Source organism: Salmo trutta, chromosome 1 (genome assembly GCF_901001165.1).
Source record: "Salmo trutta chromosome 1, fSalTru1.1, whole genome shotgun sequence".
NCBI lineage: Eukaryota > Metazoa > Chordata > Actinopteri > Salmoniformes > Salmonidae > Salmo > Salmo trutta.
Genome location: NC_042957.1, coordinates 12,344,786 through 12,365,276, shown reverse-complemented (window position 1 = coordinate 12,365,276; position 20,491 = coordinate 12,344,786). Strand labels below are relative to the sequence as shown.

At 42.2% G+C, this 20,491-nt stretch overlaps 1 protein-coding gene and 2 long non-coding RNA genes across 3 annotated transcripts in view; 2 read left to right on the top strand and 1 right to left on the bottom strand.

The window, feature by feature from the left end:
• Positions 1 to 2,464, bottom strand: part of LOC115162797 (phospholipase B1, membrane-associated) — a 33,545-nt gene extending 31,081 nt beyond the window's left edge. The window contains exon 1 of the mRNA XM_029714411.1: positions 2,378 to 2,464. The gene's annotated coding sequence lies outside the window, so the exon portion shown is untranslated. The remainder of the gene's footprint in view (positions 1 to 2,377) is intronic.
• Positions 2,465 to 2,469: 5 nt separating this feature from the next.
• Positions 2,470 to 4,535, top strand: LOC115163237 (uncharacterized). Its single transcript, XR_003869720.1, has 2 exons — positions 2,470 to 2,803; positions 3,479 to 4,535. It is a non-coding gene; the product is annotated as an uncharacterized LOC115163237 (long non-coding RNA).
• A 2,192-nt stretch (positions 4,536 to 6,727) lies between these two features.
• Positions 6,728 to 8,199, top strand: LOC115163288 (uncharacterized). Its single transcript, XR_003869725.1, has 2 exons — positions 6,728 to 6,766; positions 7,947 to 8,199. It is a non-coding gene; the product is annotated as an uncharacterized LOC115163288 (long non-coding RNA).
• Positions 8,200 to 20,491: the final 12,292 nt, after the last annotated feature.

Genomic DNA, 20,491 nt, shown 5'->3' with positions numbered 1-20,491 from the left:
TAAATTGACACAATACCTGTTAGCAAACGTGTCAGCTAGAGATGACGTGCAGGAGCTTGCAGGGATTTGTAGTCTTGTATGGTGTCTACTTTGATGCTAATAATCATTTTCGAATCTGAGAGTCAATAGAACCGAATATATTGATTAAAGTCACCGTGTCTGAGAGAGATTTACATGGTTATCAAAACGTCACACCAGAGTAAGCCTACATGAAACCCAGCCCCTATTTTAAGTGTTTCTGAAATTCTCTATGGGAAAAATGATTGGTGGAAAAACAATTGGAACCATTTCCCTGTTGATCGCTAGGTTTTCTGGGTATTATGACACCTCCACTGGGGGGCTCTATTGACAGACATAAGATGGCCAGGACATGTGAACACCTGGATGTGTCTCTCTGTCCTTTACTGTTCTGTGGCAGTAGTACAGGAAATCAATCATTCTATCAATCTGAGACATGATTGCTGCAGTGGCCTGGACTCAAGTGAGGTGTGCCCCAATTCCCATAAAACCTTACCATATAGAATAAAGTGTGCTGATTTCGGATCAGTTTGAACTATATCAGCACTACTAATCTGAGACACTTGACACAATGATCACTATCTCACTTCAATTCTGATAACTGCAGAGATAAGTCTTTACACAATACTTTGTTATCTATCTCCCAAGGACACACAATTCTCATGACACTGTCCTCTCAAGCACTCTGTCTAGCTATCATCTTCATTGGGAGCCCTGCTTATCTTTGGCTTTACAGTTTGTGCAGCTCAAGATGCCAGTAATCAAATGCCCAACGATTTCCTACACTTGGGTTAACAAAGGTCACGTTTGACGAGTTGATCCAACAGACCTTCATCGGGTGGAAGTGTCTGGGAGTGAGATTAATCAATCACTTTTTCATCTTCTCTGTGATCTTACTGTTGTGTTCTTGTCATGGTGTGTACTGTATGTCCAATCATTTTTTTTATTTAACCTTTATTTAACTAGGTAAGTCAGTTAAGAAGAAATTCTTATTTACAATGACAGCCTACCCCGGCCAAACCCAGATGACGCTGGGACAATTGTGCACCGCCCTATGTGACTCCCAATCACGGCCGAATGTGATACAGCCTGGATTCAAACCAGGTACTGTAGTGACGCCTCTTGCACTGAGACGCAGTGCCTTAGACCGGTGTGCCACTCAGGACCACTGCCTGGTACGGCAATTGCTCGGCCTCCGACCGCAAGACACTTCAGAGGGTAGTATGTACGGCCCAGTACATCACTGGGGCTAAGCTGCCTGCCATCCAGGACCTCTAGACCAGGCGGTGTCAGAGGAAGGCCTTGAAAATTGTCAAAGACCCCAGCCACCCCAGTCATAGACTGTTCTCTCTACTACCGCATGGCAAGCGGTACCAAAGTGCCAAGTCTAGGACAAAAAGGCTTCTCAACAGTTTTTACCCCCAAGCCATAAGACTCCTGAACAGGTAATCAAATGTCTACCCGGACTATTTGCATTGTGTGCCCTCCCCCCCGCTACTCTCTGTTTATCTTATATGCATAGTCACTTTAACTATACATTAATGTAAATACTACCTCAATTGTCCTGACCAACCAGTGCTCTCCCGCACATTGGCTAACTGGGCTATCTGCATTGTGTCCCTCCACCCGCCAACCCCTCTTTTTATGCTACTGCTACTCTCTGTTCATCATATATGCATAGTCACTTTAACCATACCCACATGTACATACTACCTCAATAAGCCTGACTAACCGGTGTCTGTATATAGCCTTGCTACTCTTATTTTCAAATGTCTTTTTACTGTTGTTTTATTTCTTTACTTACCCCCCCCCCACACACACACACCTTTTTTTTCGCACTGTAAGTAAGCATTCCACTGTAAGGTCTACACCTGTTGTATTCGGCGCACGTGACAAATAAACTTTGATTTGAGCCCAAATTGCCCTGCATTGTTTTGATGCAAACTTTGCTACCTGACCGTCAGTAGGCTATGTTGTTAGACAGCCTACCTGGGTTCTGATTCAGGAGTTTCTCATATTGCTGTTAAATTATTTCTTACTTTTATCTATTTTTTACTTAACACTTATTTTTTTCTTAACCTCTTAAAACATTGTTGGTTAAGGGCTTGTAAGTAAGCATTTCACTGTAAGGTCTACACCTGTTGCATGTGACAAATAAAATTTGATTTGACTAGCTGATATCCTACACATCACAATGTACAATAAAGCCTGAGCTTAGCTTCATCATTTCATCTCCTTTCAAAAAAAATGAATTTAATATCTGAAAAGCAAAAGTGTAGTTTTATCAGCTTCCTTTAATGTCTATGGTTTTACTGTGAGTGTAATTTCAAAGACAGTGGTTCCACAGATTGGTCCTCACCCAGTTTGGATTCGGCAGCACCCTTTGTGTTTCTCTGACAACTCTCCTACCCAGTAGGGGGCGGGGTCACATGTACCGGATGTTGATACAGTCTGCGGAACAGCTGTGGAAGAACAACAAAGCTGACGCGACATCGACAGGGTCAACGACAAAAAGAAGGGGGAAATACAACGAAGCAGGTTTTAACATTCGTGTCGACACAGAACTCTGAAAATCACAGATTCACGGTGAGAAGTTGGGTATGCGATGTCTCTTCGACAACAACATACACGATGGCTTTGTATTATAAGGTTAGCTATCACACATTATATACATAATAGATTCATACCATGCGCTTGCACTGGAGTCGAACAGGCTTCCTGTTTAGATTAAGCCACTGCAGAGTCGGCGCAAGATATGGCTCGGAAAACGTACCACAGCCCAGAGGTGAGAAATGCGTTGTACTTCGAATTGTCCCATTATACCAACTGTTACACCAAGGACCGCTAGTTTTTAAATTAGAGAAATACATTTTCTTTAGAAAATGTGGTGTTTTCTAGCTTATCTTAAAGTATTTATAGTTGTGAAATAAATTATAGTGGTAGTGACTGCAGAATTAAGTCAGGGGTGGGTAGTACAAGTTACAAGTAATGCGATACATTTGAGGAACTAATACTTTTCTTTTACTCATGTCATTTCTGAAGGAAGTAACTTTTTACTCGTTACATTTTACCAAATCATTTCAGTTCAATATATTTATTATCATTGTTGTCAGATAAATCACAACATTGAGGTTGTTTTTTAATACAATTGGTTCCCCTTTACGTATGTCTGTATGAACATTTCACAACCCCTTGACCAATAAAATTTATTTAAAATAGCACGTCATCTCAAGCCCGTTTGCTCTCATTTTCGTCAAACCTCCTTTAATTACCGTCTGCCTTTCTAATATTATATATTTCTGGAGTAAAATACGTATTTCTCGGATATACTTTTGCTGTTGAAATTGTGTTTTGATGTGAGTCCAAATGAAATGGCTAGGAAGCTAACTAGCTAGTAAGCACATGTCATATAATAAAATCTCAGTAAGCTTTTTGTGCCATATGTTTATTTTATTTACAGCGTGTAGCGACAGAACCGAGGGGGGAGAATGAAGTGGAAAGGAACGGTTCGGAAAAGAATGACAATGGAGCGTAAATGAGTCTCTCTTTCCTAACGTAGTTAAGCCAAAACCACACCCCGTTATTGAGGGGCGTTATACTACGCTCCCATTGGCTAGCTAGCGTTGTCTCACTCACAGGCGATCAGCGCAGAGGCATTCCAATTTAAGGATGGTAAGTGTATTTTAACAATTAGCTGCCTACCGTAATGCTGGCTTATTATTATTATCATGTTTGGTAACGTTTGCCCATGTTTTTATATTCAGAGTTTGTATGAGTTGTAAAATGTCTCAACTCTGAATTCCCGCAATTGAAGGTCAGCTAAGTTTACCTAGACTACTTAATCTTAAGGATCCGACTGAAATTTCGCGCTACGTGATATTCACTTCCGGACTTGGAGAGCGTGCGTCTTTCTTTTCCCCCAACACAGTTAAGCCAAAATCACGCCCCGTTATTCAGAGACATTCTACAACGCTATGAGCGCTCCAAGTCCGGAAGTGAATATCACGTAGTGTGAAATTTCAGCCACTGATTTAATAACGTTTGCCTTTTGTTATTATATTGTTCAAATCTTGAAGTACAATGTCGTTGGACAGATCTAACCATTAATGTCCCTTAAACGCTCAAAGACAGATTCAATGGCTGTAGCATAGTATTCGACTGAATGATTAGCTAATAAATGAGAAATTAGGAATAATAAGCATAATTACACTTTCCATCCTTACCTTGGAAGACCACTGTCTGTGCTGATCGCCTGTCAGCGAGACAACGCTAGCTAGCCAATGGGAGCGTAGTAAAACAAAATATGAGTTGACTATGGCAATTGATACAGTATCTGCACGGTTTGATTATTTATTACTTACATGATTCATACCTTGATGTTTAATTCCATGCTGAAATTTGTCTGATTTGCATACTAGTAACAGGATTGATAGTGAAATGTCAATATTGATTGTTGAAATACTTACCTGATCCTTGTGGATATTTCATTGTTAATTAAAAAAAAATCTACGTCAAAATTGGTTTAAATCTTCTTAGTACGCATTCACCATCACATGTAATTGAAATTTATATTGTGAAATTCATTTTCATTAATGTTATTGAAATTGTGAAATTATTCCAATGTCTTAAGTACTGTTATGAAATTGAGCACATTGATAGATATTAAGTCAACTTTGAATAAGACTAATTTAAACTGTACAGCCTACCTTTGCTGTGGACATCTGAAAGATAATGCTGTTAGGCTTAAATAATACATGCATGTCTATTCATTTGCAGTAAGTTGTACATTTTTTTTTTTAGCTGTCACTCACAATTTACCATAGGATGTAAAACATGACCAAACTACATTTGTAACTAGTACTTAATTCATTTTCTGACTGGATACTTTTTTACTCGAGTAGTTTCCAGTGATGTAAAGTACTTACATAGTACTTTAAAAAGTTTTTATTGAAGTACTATCTATACTTTACTATTTATATTCTTGACAACTTTTACTTCACTACATTCCTGAAGAAAATTAAGTGCTTTGTACCCCATATTTTCCCTGAAACTCGCTATATTTTGAATGCTTAGCAGTTCAGGAAAATGGTCTAATTCATGCACTTATCAAGAGAACGTGCGTTGTCCTTCCTACTGCTTCTGATCTGGCCGACTCACTAAACACACATGCTTCATTTGTAAATAATGTCAGTGTTGGAGTGTGCCCCTGGCTATCTGTAAAATAAATACATTAAAACAAGAAAATGGTGCCTTCTGGTTTGCTTAATAAGGAATTTGAAATGATTTATACTTTTGATACTGAAGTATATTTAAAACCAAGTAATTTTAGACTTACTTGAGTCATTTTCTAAAAAGGCATCTTTACTTTTACCCAAGTATGACAATTTGGGTACTTTTTCCACTACTTAGTTTCTTTAGGCTACTTTTACTTGAGTAAATTACAATGTAAGTAACAGTACTTTTACCTAATTACAGCTTTTCAGTACTTTACCCATCTCCTGGTAATGGTATTGACTGTTTATAGTTGAAATGGTAGATGGAAAGATTTGGTTTGTTGATTGATTGGGTAGAATAGCCTGAACATGTGAAAGTTGGTTTAGTGTCTATAGTTTGGATAGTTGGTGTTACTGTTGGTGGGTTATTTTATGCTAAATTTTCTCTCTGTAGATATAGTTTAAGAATTTTAGGATAGCCTGTGTTTTTAAGGTTTGTTTTCTAAATTAATTGTCCAATGAGCAGGGTCATTTTGAATAGATACCTCCTGTATTCCTATGGTTCTTATTCAAACCCATGATATTTTATGCTAATTAAACATCGTTGTAGTTGGAAAAAGTACAGGACGTATCGCCCCATCTACCGTCAACCAATAATTTCAAAGTGGAGCTATACGGAATCCTCCATTGTTACAAAATTTGGGAGGCGCATGGTGATGCGGTACAGGGCTTGTTTTTGGCCTCCGGAGACATCGCAATTGCATCACACCATTTGTACGGAGCCTCAGATCATGCATAAATTGGCTTTTACCCCCAAGGAGTTCTCTACATCAGCCAATGAAGACAACCGTTCACTATGAAACAGAACAGAAGAGACACTTGTTAATTCTAACCATCTTTTGTCAGAGTCCGCAGAATTTGCGATCAGGAAACAGACTATAGTGTCAAATCTGCTGAATTGGAGAATCGTTTCTTGAATCGGGGCTACAGCGTCCAGGTCCTGAAAGATGCAGGTATAAGGGCTGGATTACTTGACAGAGAGAACTTGTTGCGAAGGGGAGTGCCTCGTGATGCATCAGAGAGAGTGTATTTTGTTACAAAATACAGCACTGAAGCAGAGAACATTAAAATAATCATTAAAATAATCATTAAAAATAATTGGGGAATCATCCAAAGTGATACGCTACTACGCCAAGTCTTTCCTGAGCCACCAGTCATAAGCTTTAAGAGATGTCCTACCCTAAAGGACAAATTAGTCCACAGTTATCTTCCGGGTGACTCTCAAAAAACTTGGCTTGGCCACAAACCCAAGGGCTCTTTTAAATGTAACCAGTGCAACCATTGCAGAAATATTGCACAGAAAAAGTATTGTTGATACAGCTTCCAAAATGGAGTATTACGTCAAGCATTTCATTAACTGCAAAACCACTCATGTCATCTATAGATTGGAATGTCCACAGTGCAAGGTGTTCTACATTGGACGGACAAAGAGACGCCTTCAAGATCGCCTAGCGGAACACAAGTACGCCATACGGGTAGGCAATGAAGACTGCCCCATGGCAAGGCACTACAAGTCCTTACACCATGGCAACCCTGCCTCCCTACAAGCTATGGGTATTGATCATATCCCGGCCTCTATTAGAAAAGGGGACCGTCTTAAACAGTTAAACCAAATGGAACGTTTTTGGATTTACAAACTACAGGCCACTAAATACCCGGGTTTAAATGAAGATATGGATTTCTCACCCTTCCTGTAGGGTTGTGATGGGTACATTTGCTGTCATCTAGTGGATATTTTGCTCAATTGCCCTCAGCTATGTTTAGACTCTTGTTGTTCATGTTTTGCTGTGTTCTAGTGTACTGTGGAATATATTGCTTTCTTATTCTTGACACTTCGCCCAGACATATTTAAGGTTAGAACTACCTTTAAGTGTTCTGATACTTCTAGTTTGGAGTTACATTTTTATGATAACATAGCTACAGCATTTCACTTTAAAGTGTGTATACTATTGCTTACTAGGTGTGTCCAATCAATTTTAACCACTCCCCCTTCAAATTAGGGTTAATTGGAAAAGCTGTGAAACAGAGAACATTGTATTATTTCTTTGTACACCCTGATGAAGGCCATGCAGCCGAAACGCGTCGGTTTTTTAAAAACATGGTTTCTATTGAACATGCCATACTAATAAAGGCATTTTAATCAATTATATGAAGAGTGCCTTGGTCCTCCTTTCTTTTTGAAGACCAACTCAACCCTTTTACCAAAGAGCACCTTCTGTCTACCAACATTTACTATTGTGTACCTTAGTAGCGCTTTCCTTCCTCTTTCTATCCATTACTATGTGTTGACCTAAATGAGTTGGCAGCCATGTTGATCACTTGTAAACAAACAAAGAAATCACTAACTGGGCAGTATATATGCATCTTTGTGAGTAGTTGTCTTATGTGAACCAGGCCTGTAATCATTAGTCTAAACAGTTGCAAAACAAGTTTCTATTGGACAAATTCAGGTAGGTCGCTCCCTGTTTCGTTTGCTTCCTTTTTAAGAAACGTTTTGCAACAGTGTCGGCGTAGTGAATACACACCCCTGTTTCACTTCCTATGAGCCATCCCCACCTCACTGCTCTCCTCTCTCTGTTCAGCAGCTGTGTGTGAATGAGTGTCATACATGACTTTCCATTTTTTAATAGATTTTTTTTTCTCCCTTTCCTGAAGCTTGGTCTCTGACAACACCGCTATGGGAAGGTTCTTCCTGGACCACATTGGTGGGACATGCCTGTTCTCCTGCGCCACTTGTGACACCATCCTGACCAACCACTCAGAGCTCATCTCCACAAGCTTCACCGGCACCACGGGCCGAGCCTTCCACTTCACCATGGTGAGCCCGGTGATAGTCTACTAGTCCTACTACAGTACGTGCACTATATGACCAAATAGATGTAGACACCTCGAACATCTCATTCCAAAATCATGGTCATTAATATGGAGTTGGTCCCCCCTTTTCTGCTATAATAGCCTCCATTCTTCTGGTAAGGCTTTCCACTAGATGTTGGGACATTGCTGTGGAGACTTGCTTCCATTCAGCCACAAGAACATTAGTGAGGTCAGGCACTGATGTTGGGCGATTTGGCCTAGCTCGCAGTCTGCATTCCAATTCATCCAAAAGGTGTAAGATGGGGTTGAGGTCAGGGCTCTTGTGCAGCCCAGTCAAGTTCTTCCACACCGATCTCGACAAGCCATTTCTCTATGGACCTCACTTTGTCCCTGGGGCATTGTCATGCTGAAACAGGAAAGGGCCTTCCCCAAACTGTTGCAGCAAAGTTGGAAGCACAGAATCTGCTACAATGTCATTGTATGCTGTAGCGTGGAGATTCCCCTTCACTGGAACTAAGGGTCCTAGCCCAAAGCATGAAAAACAGCCCCAGACCATTATTCCTCCTCCAAACTTTACAGTTGGCACTATGCATTGGGGCAGGTAGCGTTCTCCTGGCATCCGCCAAACCCAGATTAGTCCATCGGACTGCCAGATGGTGAAGTGTGATTCATCACTCCAGAGAACGCATTTCTACTGCTCCAGAGTGCCATGGTGGTGAGCTTTACAACACTCAGCCGACGCTTGGCATTGTGCATGGTGATCTTAGGCTTGTGTGCGGCTGCTCGGCCATGAAAACCTATTTAATGACACTCCCGACGAACAGTTCTTGTGCTAACATTGCTTCCAGAGGTAGTTGGAACTCTGTAGCGAGTGTTGCAACCAAGGACAGACAAATTTTACACTCTGCGCTTCAGCACTCGACGGTCCCGTTCTGTGAGCTTGTGGGGCCTAACACTTCGCTGCTGAGCCATTGTTGCTCCTAGACGTTTCCACTTCACAATAACAGCACTTAGTTGACCGGGGCAGTAGCAAGGCAGAAATTTGACAACCTGACTTGTTGGAAAGGTGGCATCCTTCGATGGTGCCACGTTGAGTCACTGAGCTCTTCAGTAAGGCCATTCTACTGCCAATGTTTGTCTATGGAGATGGCATGGCGGTGTGCCATGAGGACGAAGGATTTCTGTAGAGCTCCGAGACATGATTGTGTCGAGGCACAGATATTGGGAAGCGTGCCAAAAAATGTCTCCAGCATTGAAGGTCCCCAAGAACACAGTGGCCTCGACCCTCTTAAATGTTAGTTTGGAACCACCAAGACTCTTCCTAAAGCTGGCCACCCGGCCAAACTGAGCAATCGGCTGAGAAGGGCCTTGGTTAGGGAGGTGACCAAGAACCCGATAGTCACTCTGACAGAGCTCCAGAGTTGCTGGTGGCAGCATCATGCTGTGGGGATGTTTTTCAGTGGCATGGACAGGGAGACTAGTCAGGATTGAGGGAAATATGAACGGAGCAAAGTACAGAAAGATCCTTGACCAAAACCTGCTCCAGAGTGCTCAGGACCTCAGACTAAGGGCAAAGGTTCACCTTCCAACAGGACAATGACACTATGCACACAGCCAAGACACCGCAGGAGTGGCTTCGGGACAAGTCTCTGAATGTCCTTGAGTGGCCCAGCCAGAGCCTGGACTTGAATCCGATCTAACATCTCTGGAGAGACCTGAAAATAGCTGTGCAGCAACGCTCCCCATCCAATCTGACAGCGCTTGAGAGGATCTGCAGAGAAGAATGGGAGAAACTCCCCAAATACAGGTGTGCCAAACTTGTAGCATCATACCCAAGAAGACTCAAGGCTGTAATTGCTGCCAAAGGTGGCTCAACAAAGTACTGAGTAAAGGGTCTAAATACTTAGGTAAATGTGATATTTCAGTTTATTTTTAATACATTAGCAAAAATACAAAATAAACAGTTTTTGCTTTGTCATTTTGGGGTATTGTGTGTATATTGATGAGGGGGAAAAAAACAACAATTTGAATAATTTAGAATAAGGCTGTAATGTAACAAAATGTGGAAAAAGTCAAGGGGTTTGAAAACTTTCTGAATGCACTGTACTTTTGTATGTAATTTATTTTTAAACATTTCAGTCATTTAGCAGAAATTCTTATCCAGAGCGACTGACAGTACCTCTTAAGATAGCTAGGTGGGACAACCACATATCAGTCATAGAAAGTAGGGGGGGGGTCACGTGCAAAGTTATCATTATTATTTCTTCGGGGGGGGGGGGGTCAAGGTGAGTAGGAGGATTATTTAAGATATGGTTTAAAGAGGTAGGGTTTCAGATGGTTTAGGAAGATGGGCAGGGACTCTGCTGTCCTAGATTCTGAGGGAAGCTGGTTCCACTATTGTGGTGCCAAGAGACCTGAGGTGGCAGAATGGAGTGTTGGGGTGTAGGGTCTGAGTATAGCGTAAAGGTAGGGAGGAGCAGATCCTGTTGCTGTTCCGTAGCTAAGCACCATGCTCTTGTAGTGGATGCGAGCTTCGACTGGAAGCCAGTGGAGTGTGCGGACATGAGAGAACTTGGGAAGGTTGAAACCGGGTGGGCTGCAGCATTCTGGATAAGTTGCAGGCGTTTGATGGCACAATCGGGGAGCCCAGCCAACCGCGAGTTGCAGTAGTCCAGGCGGGGGAGGACAAGTGCCTGATTTAGGACCTGCAACATTTCCTGTGTGAGGTAATCTACGGATGTTGTAGAGCATAAACCTGCAGGAGTGGGTCAGTGCTTTGATGTTTGCAGAGAACGTCAGGGTGTTGTCCAGGGTCACGCCAAGGTTCTTTGCACTTTGGGAGGGCGACACTGTGGAGTTGTCAACCAGGATGGAGAGGTCATAGCAATGACAGTAGAGACCATGTGAGGATATGACGGAGCCGAGTGACTTGGTTTATTTAGAGGAGAGGGCCTAGAACCGAGCCCTGGGGGACACCAGTAGTGAGAGTATGCGGTGCACACACACAGATCCTCTCCAAGTCAACTGGTAGGAGCGGACTGCCAGGTAGGATGCAATCCAAGAGTGTGCAGAGCCTGAGACTCCCAGCCCTGAGAGGGTGGAGAGGAGTATCTGATGGTTCATGGTGTCAAAGGCAACAGATAGATCTAGGAGGATGAGAACAGAGGAGGGAGAGTCAGGAGGGAGAACCTGGTCAACCTACCAAGGTAGTTACAAACAGCACAGGAATTAAATGATCAAACATGTATTGATCACATTTTTACTAACGCTGCAGATATTTGCTTTAAAAGCAGTATCCAAATCCAATAGGATGTAGTGATCACAATATAATAGCCATATCTACAAAAACCAAAGTTCCAAAGGCTGGGCCTAATATAGTGTATAAGGGGTCATACAATAAGTTTTGTAGTGATTCATATGTTGTTGATGTAAAGAATATTTGCTGGTCTGTGGTGTGTAATGAGGAGCAACCAGGCACTGCACTTGACGCACCCATTAAGAAAATGACTGTAAAAACTGTTAAATGGATTGATGAGGAATTGAAAAATTGTATGGTTGAGAGGGTTTGGGCAAAAGGTATGGCAATTAAGTCTGCCAGCCCAACTAATTGGCAAGCGTACTGCAAATTAAATCATGCGACTACACTATGAAACAAATTATGTCAAGAGTGATAGTAAAACGTTTTGGGGCACCTAAAAAGCCAACTTGGCGCCTTCATTTATTGAATCAGATGGCTCATTCATCAAAGCCCACTGATATTGCAAACTACTTTAATGACTTTTCATTGGCAAGATAAGCAAACTTAGGGATGACGTGCCAGCAACAAACGCTGATACTACACATCCAAGTATATTGGACCAAATTATGAAAGACAAGAATTGTACTTTTGAATTCCGTAAAGTCAGTGTGGAAGAGGTGAAAAAATTGTCTATCAACAATGACAAGCCACCAGGTTCTGACAATCTAAATGGAAAATTACTGAGGATAATAGCAGACGATATTGCCACTCCTATTTGCCACATCTTCAATTTAAGCCTACTAGAAAGTGTGTGCCCTCAGGCCTGGAGGGAAGTTAGTCATTCTGCTATCCAAGAATAGTAAAGCCCCTTTTACTGGCTCAAATAGCTGACCAATCAGCCTGTTACCAACCCTTAGTAAACTTCTGGAAAAAATTGTGTTTGAACAGATACAATTGCTATTTTACAGTAAACAAATTGACAACAGAATTTCAGCATGCTTATAGGGAAGGACACGCAACAAGCATAGCACTTAAACAAATGACTGATGATTGGCTGAGAGAAATGGATGATAAAATGATTGGGGGGGCTGTCTTGTTAGACTTCAGTGCAGCTTTTGACATTATTGATCATAGTCTGCTGCTGGAAAAAATGGTATTATGGCTTTACACAATCTCCATTGCACTCCACACTGCCCTTTCCCACCTGGACAAAAGGAACACCTATGTGAGAATGCTATTCATTGACTACAGCTCAGCACTCAACACCATAGTACCCTCAAAGCTCATCACTAAGCTAAGGATCCTGGGACTAAACACATCCCTCTGCAACTGGATCCTGGACTTCCTGACGGGCCACCCCCAGGTGGTGAGGGTAGGTAGCAATACATCTGCCACGCTGATCCTCAACACTGAAGCTCCACAGGGGTGCTCAGTCCCTCCTGTACTCCCTGTTCACCCATGACTGCATGGCCAGGCACGACTCCAACACCGTCATTAAGTTTGCAGACGACACAACAGTGGTAGGCCTGATCACCGACAAGACCGCCTATAGGGAGGAGGTCAGAGACCTGGCCGGGTGGTGCCAGAATAACAACCTATCCCTCAACGTAACCAAGACTAAGGAGATGATTGTGGACTACAGGAAAAGGAGGACAGAGCACTCCCCCATTCTCATCGACGGGGCTGTAGTGGAGCAGGTTGAGAGCTTCAAGTTCCTTGGTGTCCATATCAACAAACTAGAATGGTCCAAACACACCAAGACAGTTGTGAAGAGGGCACGACAAAGCCTATTCCCCCTCAGGAAACTAAAAAGATTTGGCATGGGTCCTGAGATCCTCAAAAAGTTCTACAACGGCAACATCGAGAGCTTCCTGACTGGTTGCATCACTGCCTGGTACGGCAATTGCTCGTACTCTGACTGCAAGGCACTACAGAGGGTAATGCGTACGGCCCAGTACATCACTGGGGCTAAGCTGCCTGACATCCAGGACCTCTACACCAGGCGGTGTAAGAGGAAGGCCCTAAAAGTTGTCAGACCCCAGCCACAGACTGTACTCTACCGCATGGCAAGCAGTACCGGAGTGCCAAGTCTAGAACAAAAAGGCTTCGCAACAGTTTTTACCCCCAAGCCATAAGACTCCTGAACAGGTAATCAAATGGCTACCCGGACTATTTGCATTGTGTGCCCCCCCAACCCCTCTTTTTACGCTGCTGCTACTCTCTGTTTATCATATATGCATAGTCACTTTAACTACAGTTGTATGAAAAAGTTTGGGCACCCCTCTGAAGCTGCATAATAATTTACTCTGTCGTCACAGAAAATGATCAGTGGCATGCCATTCATTTTCTAATAAAAGCTGAGTACTGGGGTATTGTTCAGACAAAGATTTTAGTGTAGCAATATTAAGTTGTATGAAATTAAATCAGATGTGAAAAATAGGCTATGCAAAAATTGGGCACCCTTGTCATTCTGTTGATTTGAATACCTGTAACTACTTAGCACTGATTAATTGGAACACACAATTGGTTTGGTGAGCTCATTAAGCCTTGAACTTCATAGACAAGTGCATCCAATCATGAGAAAAGGTATTTAAGGTGGCCAATTGCAAGTTGTTGTTCTCTTTGACTCTCCTCTGAAGAGTGGCAACATGGGGGCCTCAAAACAACTCTCAAATGACCTGAAAACAAAGATTGTTCAGCATTATGGTTTAGAGGAAGGCTACAAAAAGCTATCGCAGAGATGTAAGCTGTCAGTGTCCACTGTGAGGAACATAGTGAGGAAATAGAAGACCACAGGCACAGTTCTTGTTAAGGCCAGAAGTGGCAGGCCAAGTAAAATATCGGAGAGGCGAAGGATGGTGAGAACGGTCAAAAACAGCCCACAGACCACCTCCAAAGACCTACAACCTCATCTTGCTGCAGATGGTGTCACTGTGCATCGTTCAACAATTCAGCGCACTTTGCACAAGGAGAAGCTGTATGGGAGAGTGATGCGGAAGAAGCCTTTTCTGCACACACGCCACAAACAGTCGCTTGAGGTATGCAAACGCACATTTGGACAAGCCAGCTTCATTTTGGAATAAGGTGCTGTGGACTGATGAAACAAAGATTGAGTTATTTGGTCATAACAAGGGATGTTACGCATGGCGGCAAAAGAACACAGCATTCCAAGAAAAACACTTGCTACCCACAGTAAAATTTGGTGGGGGTTCCATCATGCTGTGGGGCTGTGTGGCCAGTGCCGGTACTGGGAATCTTGTTAAAGTTGAGGGTCACATGGATTCACTCAATATCAGCAGATTCTTGGGAATAATGTTGAAGAATCAGTCACAAAGTTGAAGTTACGCCGGGGCTGGATATTTCAACAAGACAATGACCCAAAACACTGCTCAAAATCTACCTGGGCGTTTATGCAGAGGAACAAGTACAATGTTCTGGAATGGCCATCCCAGTCCCCAGACCTGAATATCATTGAGAATCTGTGGGATGATTTGAAGCGGGCTGTCCATGCTCAGCAACCATCAAACCTAACTGAACTGGAGATGTTTTGTAAGGAGGAATGGTCCAAGATACCTTTATCCAGAATCCAGAAACTCAGAGGCTATAGGAAGCGTCTAGAGGCTGTTATTTTAGCAAAAGGAGGCTCTACTAAATATTGATGTGATTTTTCTATTGGGGTGCCCAAATTTATGCACCTGTCTAATTTTGTTTTGATGCATATTGCACATTTTCTGTTAATCCAATAAACCTCATTTCACTACTGAAATATTACTGTGTCCATCAGTTATTTGATAGATCAAAATGAAATTGCTGATCCAAACACCCAATTATTTATAAATGGAAATCATGGAAATTGTCAGGGGTGCCCAAACTTTTTCATACGACTGTATACATACTATCTAATTGGCTCAACCAACCAGTGCTCCCGCACATTGGCTAACCGGGCTATCGGCATTGTGTCCCGCCACCCACCAACCCCTCTTCTACGCTACTCTCTGTTCATCATATATGCATAGTCACTTTAACCATATCTACATGTACATACTACCTCAATCAGCCGGACTAACCGGTGTCTGTATGTAGCCTCACTACTTTATATAGCCTGTCGTTTTATTTCTTTACTTACCTATTGTTCACCTAACAACTTTTTTGCACTATTGGTTAGAGCCTGTAAGTAAGCATTTCACTAAGGTCTACAACTGTTGTATTCGGCACACGTGACAAATAAACTTTGATTTGATAATGTGGATAAAGAGTTACAGTTGACGTCGAAAGTTGACATAAATGAGTTTTAATGACTCCAACATAAGTGTTTCAACCACTCCACAAATTTCTTGTTAACAAACTATAGTTTTGGCAAGTCGGTTAGGACATCTACTTCGTGCATGACACGTAATTTTTCCAAAAATTGTTTAGACAGATTATTTCACTATCACAATTCCAGTGGGTCAGAAGTAGGTACCACGTTCATCTGTACAATCAATAGTACGCAAGTATAAACACCATGGGACCACGCAGCCGTCAAACTGCTCAGGAAGGAGACTCGTTCTGTCTCCTAGAGATTAATGTACTTTGGTGCGAAAAGTGCAAATCAATCCCAGAACAACAAAGGACCTTGAAGATCCTGGAGAAAACAGGTACAAAAGTATCTATATCCACAAAACCTGAGAAGGCCACTCAGCAAGAAAGAAGCCACTGCTCCAAAACCGCCATAAAAAGCCAAACTACGGTTTGAAACTGCACATGGGGACAAAGATTGTACTTTTTTGAGAAATGTCCTCTGGTCTGATAAAGCAAAAATACAACTGTTTGGCCATAATGACCATTGTTATGTTTGGAGGAAAAAGGGGGAGGCTTGTAAGCCAAAGAACACCATCCCAACGAGAAGCATGGGGGTGGCAGCATCATGTTGTGGGGTGCTTTTCTGCAGGAGGGACTGGTGCATTTCACAAAATAGATGGCATCATGAGGATGGAAAAGGATGTGGATATATGGAAGCAACATCTCAAGACATCAGTCAGGAAGTTAAAGCTTAGTCGCTAATGGGTCTTCCAAATGGACAATGACCCCCAAGCATTCTTCCAAAGTTGTGGCAAAATGGCTTAAGGACAACAAAGTCAAGGTATTGTAGTGGCCATCACAAAGCCCTGACCTTAATCCTATAGAAAATGTGTAGGCAGAACTGAAAAGCATGTGTAAGCAAGGAGACCTACAAACCTGACTCAGTTACAATGGTCCAAAATTCACCCAAATTCTTGAGGGAAGCTTGTGGAAGGCTACCTGAAACGTTTGACCCAAGTTAAACTATTTAAAGACAATGCTACCAAATACAAATTTAGTGTATGTAAACTTCTGACCCACTGGGAATGTGATGAAAGAAATCAATCATTTTATTACTAGGATTAAATGTCAGGAATTGTGGAAAAACTGAGTTTAAATGTATTTGGCTAAGGTGTATGTAAACTTCCGACTTCAACTGTACTTGTCTAACAGAACACAGACGGTGTCCTTTAATGGAAGCCTATCAAATATAATCCAGTTAGAATCATGAATTCCCCCAGGTAGCTGTTTAGGCCCCTTGCTTTTTTCAATTTTTACTAACGACATGCCACTGACTGAGTAAAGCCAGAGTTTCTATGTATGCGGATGACTCAACGCTACTACGGCGACTGAAATGACTGCAACACTCACCAAAGAGCTGCAGTTAGTTTCAGAGTGGGTGGCAAGGAATAAGGTAGCCTTAAATATTTATTAAACTAAAAGCATTGTATTTGGAATAAAATACTCACTAAATCCTAAACCTCAACTAAATCTTGTAATAAATAATGTGGAAATAAGCAAGTTGAGATGACTAAACTGCTTGGAGTAACACTAGATTGTAAACTGTCATGGTCAAAACATATATTGATACAGTAAGATGGGGGAGAAGTCTATAATAAAGCGATGCTCTGCCTTAACAACACTATCAAGAAGGCAGGTCCTACAGGTCCTAGTTTTGTCGCACCTTGACTACTGTTCAGTTGTGGTCAGGTGCCATAAAAAAGGACTTAGGAAAATTGCAATTGGCTCAGAACAGGGCAGCACGGCTGGCCCTTGGATGTACACAGAGAGCTAATATTAATATGCATGTCAATCTCACCTGGCTGAAAGTCGAGGAGAGATTGACTTCATCACCACTTATTTATTAGAGGTATTGACATGTTAAATGCACCGAGATGTCTGTCTAAACTACTGGCACACAGCTCAGACACCCATGCATACCCCACAAGACATGCCACAAGATCTTCACAGTCCAAGTCCAGAACAGACTATGGGAGGCACACAGTACTAAATAGAGCCATGACTACATGGAACTCTATTCCACATCAAGTAACTGACGCAAGCAGTAAAATTAGATTTAAAAAACAGATTAAAGAACAGCGGGGACTGTGAAGCAAAACAAACATTGGCACAGACTCATGCATACACACACGATAACATATGCAATATATACACACACACATGGATTTAGTACTGTAGATATGTGGTCGAGTAGGGGCCTGAGGATACACAGTGTGTTGTGAATGTAATGTTTTAAAATGGAATAAACTGCCTTAATTTTGCTGGACCCCAGGAAGAGTATGGGGATCCATAATAAATACAAATAGGCTGAGTGAATGAGTAGGGAATGTCGTCAACCTTTTTTCCCCAAAGAGGTTGACAAAGTGGTCCACAGAGAGGGAGGAGGGGTGGAGGCTTAAGGAGGAAGGAGAAGGTGGGAAAGAGTTTAGGGTTAAGGGCAGAAGCTTGAAATTTAGAGTGGTAGAAAATGGCTATAATAGCAGACGGAGTGAAAGGATGATAGGTCCTCCGGAAATGTAGTTTTCCTTAATTTTCTCTTAGCTGCCTGCAGCCCTGTTCTGTAAGCTTGCAATGTGCAGGTTGTAGTCAGTGTCCTGTCAATTACACCATGTTCTTAAAGGAAACACACGTGAACCATGTTATAATTTTTCTGGCCTTGTCCCATCACTGTATGTGCTTCCAACTTTGTGGCAACATTTTGGAGAAAGCCATTTCCTGTTTCAGCATGACAATGCCCTGTGCACAAAGTGAGGACCGAACATAAATAGTTTGAGATTTGTGTGGAAGAATTTGACTGGCCTGCACAGAGCCCTGACCTCAATCCCCTTTGGGATGAATCGGAACGCCGACTGCGAGCCAGGCCTAATCGCCCAACATCAGTGCCCAACCTCACTAATTCTCGTGGCTGAATAGAAGCAAGTCCCAGTAGCAATGTTCCATCCTCTAGTGGAAAGCCTTCCCAGAAGAGTGGAGGCTGTTACAGCGGCAAAGGGGGATCAACTTCATATTACAGATTTTCCCAATAGTTTACTCACTAAAACTGGCCCATGAGGCACAATGACCCACACCTGTAACTCATTTAGCAGAACCATACACCAAATCGGCAATACTACTGGCACATGATTTGCTTTACACTCAGATTGCAATTCTATAACAAACATTTGACAAAATACAAGTCTCTACCTTTGGCACAACCTGTGTGCAAATGACAAGCAACACTGTTCAACAAGTTAGTGATCAATTGGTAATTGAGCTTTTCACATGTGCAAACACTAATTGTGTAAATGTAATCTTTGCAATCAGACCTTTTGGTATGGATAAAAAAGCCACAGGTGAGTACTCCAGTGTTTGAGAACAATGAAAGCAAACGTGGAGGAAGACGAAGAAAGGAGAGTGTTCTCGGATGGAATTTGGGAAACTGATGGACCATGTGGTCAACCATGGTTTGACCTTGAGAGAGGCTAGGCAGAGAGTGCTGACCAATCTGAGCCGCTTCACCGTAGCATCCATCATCTGGACGTTCCAAAATGAGAATAGGTACAGTTGAAGTCGGAAGTTTACATACATTTAAACTCAGTTTTTCACAATTCCTGACATAATCCCAGTAAAAATTCCCTGTTTTAGGTCAGTTAGGATCACCACTTTATTTTAAGAATGTGAAATGTCAGGGAATTGTAGGGAATTATTATGTAGGGAATTATTTTTCAGCTTTTCTTTCATCACATTCCCAGTGGGTCAGAAGTTTACATATACTCAATTAGTATTTGGTAGCATTGCCTTTAACTTGTGTAACTTGGGTCAAATGTTTCGGGTAGCCTTCCACAAGCTTCCCACAATAAGTTGGGTGAATTTTGGCTCATTCCTCCTGACAGAGCTGGTGTTTCCTGAGTCAGTTTTGTAGGCCTCCTTGCTCGCACACACTTCAGTTCTGCCCACAAATTTTCTATGGGATTGACGTCAGGGCTTTGTGATGGCCACTTCAATACCTTGACTTTGTTGTCCTTAAGCCATTTTGCCACAACTTTGGAAGTCTGCGTGGGGTCATTGCCCATTTGGAACCAAGCTTTAACTTCCTGACTGATGTCTTGAAGTTGCTTCAATATTTCCACAGTTTTCCATCCTCATGATGCCATCTATTTTGTGAAGTGCACCAGTCCCTCCTGCAGCAAAGCACCCCCACAACATGATGCTGCCACCCCTGTGCTTCACAGTTGGGATGGTGTTCTTCGGCTTGCAAGCACCCCCCTTTTTCCTCCAAACATAACGATGGTCATTATGGCCAAACAGTTCTATTTTTGTTTCATTAGACCAGAGGACATTTCTCCAAAAAGGTATGATCTTTGTCCCCATGTGCAGTTTCAAACCATAGTCTGACTTTTTTTACTGTGGATATAGATACTTTTGTACCCGTTTCCTCCAGCATCTTCACAAGGTCCTTTGCTGTTGTTCTGGGATTGATTTGCACTTTTTGCACCAAAGTACGTTCATCTCTAAGAGACCGAACGCGTCTCCTTCCTGAGAGGTATGATGGCTGCGTGGTCCCATGGTGTTTATACTTGCGTACTATTGTTTGTACAGATGAACGTGGTACCTTCAGGCGTTTGGAAATTGCTCCCAAGGATGAACCAGACGTCTGGAGCTCTAGAATTTTTTTTGAGGTCTTGGCTGATTTCTTTTGATTTTCGAATGTCAAGCAAAGAGGCACTGAGTTTGAAGGTAGGCCTTGAAATACATCCACAGGTACACCTGCAATTGACTCAATGTCAATTAGCCCATCAGAAGCTTCTAAAGCCATGACACCAGTTTG